This window comes from Eucyclogobius newberryi, unplaced genomic scaffold (assembly GCF_026437365.1).
Source record: "Eucyclogobius newberryi isolate DKJ021-1_F unplaced genomic scaffold, fEucNew1.0.hap1 SCAF_11, whole genome shotgun sequence".
Taxonomy (NCBI): domain Eukaryota; kingdom Metazoa; phylum Chordata; class Actinopteri; order Gobiiformes; family Gobiidae; genus Eucyclogobius; species Eucyclogobius newberryi.
Genome location: NW_027315735.1, coordinates 11,849,553 through 11,859,768, shown reverse-complemented (window position 1 = coordinate 11,859,768; position 10,216 = coordinate 11,849,553). Strand labels below are relative to the sequence as shown.

At 42.8% G+C, this 10,216-nt stretch overlaps 2 non-coding genes across 2 annotated transcripts; one reads left to right on the top strand and one right to left on the bottom strand.

Annotated features, from left to right (window-relative positions):
* Positions 1 to 548: 548 nt before the first annotated feature.
* On the bottom strand, positions 549 to 630 carry trnal-uag (transfer RNA leucine (anticodon UAG)). Its single transcript has one exon. It is a non-coding gene; the product is annotated as a tRNA-Leu (tRNA).
* A 160-nt stretch (positions 631 to 790) lies between these two features.
* Positions 791 to 862, top strand: trnag-ucc (transfer RNA glycine (anticodon UCC)). The gene has a single exon. It is a non-coding gene; the product is annotated as a tRNA-Gly (tRNA).
* The last annotated feature ends 9,354 nt before the right edge of the window (positions 863 to 10,216 follow it).

Genomic DNA, 10,216 nt, shown 5'->3' with positions numbered 1-10,216 from the left:
TTTTGGGGTCTCCCCACGTAGATTTAAATCCTGAGAGTAATGGCTTCTTCTGCTCAAGTGTGTGATGGGATTTTGTTTACTTTGCCAGTGCCCCATTTTTAAGCCTATGGCTTTTGATTTCTTTCGATCGATCGATCTTTGCAAAGTAAATAAGTATTCAACTGCGGACTCTTGATTGACATTGCCATCCCTCTGAACTTCAGAAGCATGCGCTTTGGCCTCAAAACTCCTCCTACTTTTGGCGGCAGGAAAAAAAGGCTAAAACCCATACACACGCACAAGAAAAGGTTCCCGTAAGCAGCTAATGAGTTGTTGGACTAGAAATCCATTGGGAATTTCCCGCGCAGGTTCGAATCCTGCCAACAACGTGGTTCATGTTGTTCCCGTACGGGCCCCTGCTGGCAGGCCATTTGGCGGAAGTAAAGAATCCCTGGTTGGCTTTTGACCAGGGCCAGATTTAGAATATGTATTTTATGAAAGCTAAACTCAAACGGAAGCGCTGCCGACAGACATCACACAGCCCTGCTCTTGACGTTCGGCATGCGAACTGGCAGCGGTGGGATTTAAACCCACGCCTCCGAAGAGACTGGAACCTAAATCCAGCGCCTTAGACCACTCGGCCACGCTACCTGTTGCTCAGTTGGACAAGAAATGCGACCAGCGAAACCGTGCAAAAAAAGGCGTTTCTATGATAGTAATTATCTTCAAACCATGTTCCGTGTGCATGGAACTTTAGATATCAATTACAGGCGCCGATTTGCGACACGGCACTGCGAAAGCATGTGTCCTTGCGATGGTGGTATAGTGGTAAGCATAGCTGCCTTCCAAGCAGTTGACCCGGGTTCGATTCCCGGCCATCGCATGCTGTACTTTTGAGTTATACATGTGTATATACAGTTTCATTCACAACTAAAGCTCTCAGAGGGCAATGGCCAAACTGTCAAACAGTTGAGTATTAGAGCATTTGAACTAATCCTCTTGGCAGATCGCATGATTGCGGAGTGACAGGTATGAAACAGCCCCATAACATGAATGAGTGAATGCTGTTCACCCACTATAACAAGAATCAACAAAGTACATGACGCTGACGTGAAGTTGAACACGCAACTTTCTGATCTGGAGTCAGACGCGCTACCGTTGCGCCACAGAGGCAGCCCGAGTGGTCCGGTCCGATGGCGCTGTGTTACGTTATAGAAGAAACGCTCAAATAAGCTCTATTTTCAGAATCAAAAAGGTTTTCTGGCAATTGTCAGTGAACAAAATTCCCAAACTACAAGCGTACTTGGGTGGTAAGGTGCAGCATAGCATTTTAGCCTAAGTCCAAGATGTTTATAACACATGAGATTATTCAGCAACGCCTTGACAGGGATGACTAATGAGGCCAAAGAGTTCTTTTGGGGTCTCCCCACGTAGATTTAAATCCTGAGAGTAATGGCTTCTTCTGCCCAAGTGTGTGATGGGATTTTGTTTACTTTGCCAGTGCCCCATTTTTAAGCCTATGGCTTTTGATTTCTTTCGATCGATCGATCGATCTTTGCAAAGTAAATAAGTATTCAACTGCGGACTCTTGGTTGACATTGCCATCCCTCTGAACTTTAGAAGCATGCGCTTTGGCCTCAAAACTCCTCCTACTTTTGGCGGCAGGAAAAAAAGGCTACAACCCATACACACGCACAAGAAAAGGTTCCGATGGCGTTGTGTTACGTTATAGAAGAAACGCTCAAATAAGCTCTATTTTCAGAATCAAAAAGGTTTTCTGGCAATTGTCAGTGAACAAAATTCCCAAACTACAAGCGTACTTGGGTGGTAAGGTGCAGCATAGCATTTTAGCCTAAGTCCAAGATGTTTATAACACATGAGATTATTCAGCAACGCCTTGACAGGGATGACTAATGAGGCCAAAGAGTTCTTTTGGGGTCTCCCCACGTAGATTTAAATCCTGAGAGTAATGGCTTCTTCTGCTCAAGTGTGTGATGGGATTTTGTTTACTTTGCCAGTGCCCCATTTTTAAGCCTATGGCTTTTGATTTCTTTCGATCGATCGATCGATCTTTGCAAAGTAAATAAGTATTCAACTGCGGACTCTTGGTTGACATTGCCATCCCTCTGAACTTTAGAAGCATGCGCTTTGGCCTCAAAACTCCTCCTACTTTTGGCGGCAGGAAAAAAAGGCTACAACCCATACACACGCACAAGAAAAGGTTCCGATGGCGCTGTGTTACGTTATAGAAGAAACGCTCAAATAAGCTCTATTTTCAGAATCAAAAAGGTTTTCTGGCAATTGTCAGTGAACAAAATTCCCAAACTACAAGCGTACTTGGGTGGTAAGGTGCAGCATAGCATTTTAGCCTAAGTCCAAGATGTTTATAACACATGAGATTATTCAGCAACGCCTTGACAGGGATGACTAATGAGGCCAAAGAGTTCTTTTGGGGTCTCCCCACGTAGATTTAAATCCTGAGAGTAATGGCTTCTTCTGCTCAAGTGTGTGATGGGATTTTGTTTACTTTGCCAGTGCCCCATTTTTAAGCCTATGGCTTTTGATTTCTTTCGATCGATCGATCGATCGTTGCAAAGTAAATAAGTATTCAACTGCGGACTCTTGGTTGACATTGCCATCCCTCTGAACTTTAGAAGCATGCGCTTTGGCCTCAAAACTCCTCCTACTTTTGGCGGCAGGAAAAAAAGGCTACAACCCATACACACGCACAAGAAAAGGTTCCGATGGCGCTGTGTTACGTTATAGAAGAAACGCTCAAATAAGCTCTATTTTCAGAATCAAAAAGGTTTTCTGGCAATTGTCAGTGAACAAAATTCCCAAACTACAAGCGTACTTGGGTGGTAAGGTGCAGCATAGCATTTTAGCCTAAGTCCAAGATGTTTATAACACATGAGATTATTCAGCAACGCCTTGACAGGGATGACTAATGAGGCCAAAGAGTTCTTTTGGGGTCTCCCCACGTAGATTTAAATCCTGAGAGTAATGGCTTCTTCTGCCCAAGTGTGTGATGGGATTTTGTTTACTTTGCCAGTGCCCCATTTTTAAGCCTATGGCTTTTGATTTCTTTCGATCGATCGATCGATCTTTGCAAAGTAAATAAGTATTCAACTGCGGACTCTTGGTTGACATTGCCATCCCTCTGAACTTTAGAAGCATGCGCTTTGGCCTCAAAACTCCTCCTACTTTTGGCGGCAGGAAAAAAAGGCTACAACCCATACACACGCACAAGAAAAGGTTCCGATGGCGCTGTGTTACGTTATAGAAGAAACGCTCAAATAAGCTCTATTTTCAGAATCAAAAAGGTTTTCTGGCAATTGTCAGTGAACAAAATTCCCAAACTACAAGCGTACTTGGGTGGTAAGGTGCAGCATAGCATTTTAGCCTAAGTCCAAGATGTTTATAACACATGAGATTATTCAGCAACGCCTTGACAGGGATGACTAATGAGGCCAAAGAGTTCTTTTGGGGTCTCCCCACGTAGATTTAAATCCTGAGAGTAATGGCTTCTTCTGCTCAAGTGTGTGATGGGATTTTGTTTACTTTGCCAGTGCCCCATTTTTAAGCCTATGGCTTTTGATTTCTTTCGATCGATCGATCGATCTTTGCAAAGTAAATAAGTATTCAACTGCGGACTCTTGGTTGACATTGCCATCCCTCTGAACTTTAGAAGCATGTGCTTTGGCCTCAAAACTCCTCCTACTTTTGGCGGCAGGAAAAAAAGGCTACAACCCATACACACGCACAAGAAAAGGTTCCGATGGCGCTGTGTTACGTTATAGAAGAAACGCTCAAATAAGCTCTATTTTCAGAATCAAAAAGGTTTTCTGGCAATTGTCAGTGAACAAAATTCCCAAACTACAAGCGTACTTGGGTGGTAAGGTGCAGCATAGCATTTTAGTCTAAGTCCAAGATGTTTATAACACATGAGATTATTCAGCAACGCCTTGACAGGGATGACTAATGAGGCCAAAGAGTTCTTTTGGGGTCTCCCCACGTAGATTTAAATCCTGAGAGTAATGGCTTCTTCTGCTCAAGTGTGTGATGGGATTTTGTTTACTTTGCCAGTGCCCCATTTTTAAGCCTATGGCTTTTGATTTCTTTCGATCGATCGATCGATCGTTGCAAAGTAAATAAGTATTCAACTGCGGACTCTTGGTTGACATTGCCATCCCTCTGAACTTTAGAAGCATGCGCTTTGGCCTCAAAACTCCTCCTACTTTTGGCGGCAGGAAAAAAAGGCTACAACCCATACACACGCACAAGAAAAGGTTCCGATGGCGCTGTGTTACGTTATAGAAGAAACGCTCAAATAAGCTCTATTTTCAGAATCAAAAAGGTTTTCTGGCAATTGTCAGTGAACAAAATTCCCAAACTACAAGCGTACTTGGGTGGTAAGGTGCAGCATAGCATTTTAGCCTAAGTCCAAGATGTTTATAACACATGAGATTATTCAGCAACGCCTTGACAGGGATGACTAATGAGGCCAAAGAGTTCTTTTGGGGTCTCCCCACGTAGATTTAAATCCTGAGAGTAATGGCTTCTTCTGCTCAAGTGTGTGATGGGAATTTGTTTACTTTGCCAGTGCCCCATTTTTAAGCCTATGGCTTTTGATTTCTTTCGATCGATCGATCGATCGTTGCAAAGTAAATAAGTATTCAACTGCGGACTCTTGGTTGACATTGCCATCCCTCTGAACTTTAGAAGCATGCGCTTTGGCCTCAAAACTCCTCCTACTTTTGGCGGCAGGAAAAAAAGGCTACAACCCATACACACGCACAAGAAAAGGTTCCGATGGCGCTGTGTTACGTTATAGAAGAAACGCTCAAATAAGCTCTATTTTCAGAATCAAAAAGGTTTTCTGGCAATTGTCAGTGAACAAAATTCCCAAACTACAAGCGTACTTGGGTGGTAAGGTGCAGCATAGCATTTTAGCCTAAGTCCAAGATGTTTATAACACATGAGATTATTCAGCAACGCCTTGACAGGGATGACTAATGAGGCCAAAGAGTTCTTTTGGGGTCTCCCCACGTAGATTTAAATCCTGAGAGTAATGGCTTCTTCTGCCCAAGTGTGTGATGGGATTTTGTTTACTTTGCCAGTGCCCCATTTTTAAGCCTATGGCTTTTGATTTCTTTCGATCGATCGATCGATCTTTGCAAAGTAAATAAGTATTCAACTGCGGACTCTTGGTTGACATTGCCATCCCTCTGAACTTTAGAAGCATGCGCTTTGGCCTCAAAACTCCTCCTACTTTTGGCGGCAGGAAAAAAAGGCTACAACCCATACACACGCACAAGAAAAGGTTCCGATGGCGCTGTGTTACGTTATAGAAGAAACGCTCAAATAAGCTCTATTTTCAGAATCAAAAAGGTTTTCTGGCAATTGTCAGTGAACAAAATTCCCAAACTACAAGCGTACTTGGGTGGTAAGGTGCAGCATAGCATTTTAGCCTAAGTCCAAGATGTTTATAACACATGAGATTATTCAGCAACGCCTTGACAGGGATGACTAATGAGGCCAAAGAGTTCTTTTGGGGTCTCCCCACGTAGATTTAAATCCTGAGAGTAATGGCTTCTTCTGCTCAAGTGTGTGATGGGATTTTGTTTACTTTGCCAGTGCCCCATTTTTAAGCCTATGGCTTTTGATTTCTTTCGATCGATCGATCGATCTTTGCAAAGTAAATAAGTATTCAACTGCGGACTCTTGGTTGACATTGCCATCCCTCTGAACTTTAGAAGCATGCGCTTTGGCCTCAAAACTCCTCCTACTTTTGGCGGCAGGAAAAAAAGGCTACAACCCATACACACGCACAAGAAAAGGTTCCGATGGCGCTGTGTTACGTTATAGAAGAAACGCTCAAATAAGCTCTATTTTCAGAATCAAAAAGGTTTTCTGGCAATTGTCAGTGAACAAAATTCCCAAACTACAAGCGTACTTGGGTGGTAAGGTGCAGCATAGCATTTTAGCCTAAGTCCAAGATGTTTATAACACATGAGATTATTCAGCAACGCCTTGACAGGGATGACTAATGAGGCCAAAGAGTTCTTTTGGGGTCTCCCCACGTAGATTTAAATCCTGAGAGTAATGGCTTCTTCTGCTCAAGTGTGTGATGGGATTTTGTTTACTTTGCCAGTGCCCCATTTTTAAGCCTATGGCTTTTGATTTCTTTCGATCGATCGATCGATCGTTGCAAAGTAAATAAGTATTCAACTGCGGACTCTTGGTTGACATTGCCATCCCTCTGAACTTTAGAAGCATGCGCTTTGGCCTCAAAACTCCTCCTACTTTTGGCGGCAGGAAAAAAAGGCTACAACCCATACACACGCACAAGAAAAGGTTCCGATGGCGCTGTATTACGTTATAGAAGAAACGCTCAAATAAGCTCTATTTTCAGAATCAAAAAGGTTTTCTGGCAATTGTCAGTGAACAAAATTCCCAAACTACAAGCGTACTTGGGTGGTAAGGTGCAGCATAGCATTTTAGCCTAAGTCCAAGATGTTTATAACACATGAGATTATTCAGCAACGCCTTGACAGGGATGACTAATGAGGCCAAAGAGTTCTTTTGGGGTCTCCCCACGTAGATTTAAATCCTGAGAGTAATGGCTTCTTCTGCTCAAGTGTGTGATGGGATTTTGTTTACTTTGCCAGTGCCCCATTTTTAAGCCTTTGGCTTTTGATTTCTTTCGATCGATCGATCGATCTTTGCAAAGTAAATAAGTATTCAACTGCGGACTCTTGGTTGACATTGCCATCCCTCTGAACTTTAGAAGCATGCGCTTTGGCCTCAAAACTCCTCCTACTTTTGGCGGCAGGAAAAAAAGGCTACAACCCATACACACGCACAAGAAAAGGTTCCGATGGCGCTGTGTTACGTTATAGAAGAAACGCTCAAATAAGCTCTATTTTCAGAATCAAAAAGGTTTTCTGGCAATTGTCAGTGAACAAAATTCCCAAACTACAAGCGTACTTGGGTGGTAAGGTGCAGCATAGCATTTTAGCCTAAGTCCAAGATGTTTATAACACATGAGATTATTCAGCAACGCCTTGACAGGGATGACTAATGAGGCCAAAGAGTTCTTTTGGGGTCTCCCCACGTAGATTTAAATCCTGAGAGTAATGGCTTCTTCTGCTCAAGTGTGTGATGGGATTTTGTTTACTTTGCCAGTGCCCCATTTTTAAGCCTATGGCTTTTGATTTCTTTCGATCGATCGATCGATCGTTGCAAAGTAAATAAGTATTCAACTGCGGACTCTTGGTTGACATTGCCATCCCTCTGAACTTTAGAAGCATGCGCTTTGGCCTCAAAACTCCTCCTACTTTTGGCGGCAGGAAAAAAAGGCTACAACCCATACACACGCACAAGAAAAGGTTCCGATGGCGCTGTGTTACGTTATAGAAGAAACGCTCAAATAAGCTCTATTTTCAGAATCAAAAAGGTTTTCTGGCAATTGTCAGTGAACAAAATTCCCAAACTACAAGCGTACTTGGGTGGTAAGGTGCAGCATAGCATTTTAGCCTAAGTCCAAGATGTTTATAACACATGAGATTATTCAGCAACGCCTTGACAGGGATGACTAATGAGGCCAAAGAGTTCTTTTGGGGTCTCCCCACGTAGATTTAAATCCTGAGAGTAATGGCTTCTTCTGCTCAAGTGTGTGATGGGATTTTGTTTACTTTGCCAGTGCCCCATTTTTAAGCCTATGGCTTTTGATTTCTTTCGATCGATCGATCGATCGTTGCAAAGTAAATAAGTATTCAACTGCGGACTCTTGGTTGACATTGCCATCCCTCTGAACTTTAGAAGCATGCGCTTTGGCCTCAAAACTCCTCCTACTTTTGGCGGCAGGAAAAAAAGGCTACAACCCATACACACGCACAAGAAAAGGTTCCGATGGCGCTGTGTTACGTTATAGAAGAAACGCTCAAATAAGCTCTATTTTCAGAATCAAAAAGGTTTTCTGGCAATTGTCAGTGAACAAAATTCCCAAACTACAAGCGTACTTGGGTGGTAAGGTGCAGCATAGCATTTTAGCCTAAGTCCAAGATGTTTATAACACATGAGATTATTCAGCAACGCCTTGACAGGGATGACTAATGAGGCCAAAGAGTTCTTTTGGGGTCTCCCCACGTAGATTTAAATCCTGAGAGTAATGGCTTCTTCTGCTCAAGTGTGTGATGGGATTTTGTTTACTTTGCCAGTGCCCCATTTTTAAGCCTATGGCTTTTGATTTCTTTCGATCGATCGATCGATCGTTGCAAAGTAAATAAGTATTCAACTGCGGACTCTTGGTTGACATTGCCATCCCTCTGAACTTTAGAAGCATGCGCTTTGGCCTCAAAACTCCTCCTACTTTTGGCGGCAGGAAAAAAAGGCTACAACCCATACACACGCACAAGAAAAGGTTCCGATGGCGCTGTGTTACGTTATAGAAGAAACGCTCAAATAAGCTCTATTTTCAGAATCAAAAAGGTTTTCTGGCAATTGTCAGTGAACAAAATTCCCAAACTACAAGCGTACTTGGGTGGTAAGGTGCAGCATAGCATTTTAGCCTAAGTCCAAGATGTTTATAACACATGAGATTATTCAGCAACGCCTTGACAGGGATGACTAATGAGGCCAAAGAGTTCTTTTGGGGTCTCCCCACGTAGATTTAAATCCTGAGAGTAATGGCTTCTTCTGCTCAAGTGTGTGATGGGATTTTGTTTACTTTGCCAGTGCCCCATTTTTAAGCCTATGGCTTTTGATTTCTTTCGATCGATCGATCGATCTTTGCAAAGTAAATAAGTATTCAACTGCGGACTCTTGGTTGACATTGCCATCCCTCTGAACTTTAGAAGCATGCGCTTTGGCCTCAAAACTCCTCCTACTTTTGGCGGCAGGAAAAAAAGGCTACAACCCATACACACGCACAAGAAAAGGTTCCGATGGCGCTGTGTTACGTTATAGAAGAAACGCTCAAATAAGCTCTATTTTCAGAATCAAAAAGGTTTTCTGGCAATTGTCAGTGAACAAAATTCCCAAACTACAAGCGTACTTGGGTGGTAAGGTGCAGCATAGCATTTTAGCCTAAGTCCAAGATGTTTATAACACATGAGATTATTCAGCAACGCCTTGACAGGGATGACTAATGAGGCCAAAGAGTTCTTTTGGGGTCTCCCCACGTAGATTTAAATCCTGAGAGTAATGGCTTCTTCTGCTCAAGTGTGTGATGGGATTTTGTTTACTTTGCCAGTGCCCCATTTTTAAGCCTATGGCTTTTGATTTCTTTCGATCGATCGATCGATCTTTGCAAAGTAAATAAGTATTCAACTGCGGACTCTTGGTTGACATTGCCATCCCTCTGAACTTTAGAAGCATGCGCTTTGGCCTCAAAACTCCTCCTACTTTTGGCGGCAGGAAAAAAAGGCTACAACCCATACACACGCACAAGAAAAGGTTCCGATGGCGCTGTGTTACGTTATAGAAGAAACGCTCAAATAAGCTCTATTTTCAGAATCAAAAAGGTTTTCTGGCAATTGTCAGTGAACAAAATTCCCAAACTACAAGCGTACTTGGGTGGTAAGGTGCAGCATAGCATTTTAGCCTAAGTCCAAGATGTTTATAACACATGAGATTATTCAGCAACGCCTTGACAGGGATGACTAATGAGGCCAAAGAGTTCTTTTGGGGTCTCCCCACGTAGATTTAAATCCTGAGAGTAATGGCTTCTTCTGCTCAAGTGTGTGATGGGATTTTGTTTACTTTGCCAGTGCCCCATTTTTAAGCCTATGGCTTTTGATTTCTTTCGATCGATCGATCGATCTTTGCAAAGTAAATAAGTATTCAACTGCGGACTCTTGGTTGACATTGCCATCCCTCTGAACTTTAGAAGCATGCGCTTTGGCCTCAAAACTCCTCCTACTTTTGGCGGCAGGAAAAAAAGGCTACAACCCATACACACGCACAAGAAAAGGTTCCGATGGCGCTGTGTTACGTTATAGAAGAAACGCTCAAATAAGCTCTATTTTCAGAATCAAAAAGGTTTTCTGGCAATTGTCAGTGAACAAAATTCCCAAACTACAAGCGTACTTGGGTGGTAAGGTGCAGCATAGCATTTTAGCCTAAGTCCAAGATGTTTATAACACATTTGATTATTCAGCAACGCCTTGACAGGGATGACTAATGAGGCCAAAGAGTTCTTTTGGGGTCTCCCCACGTAGATTTAAATCCTGAG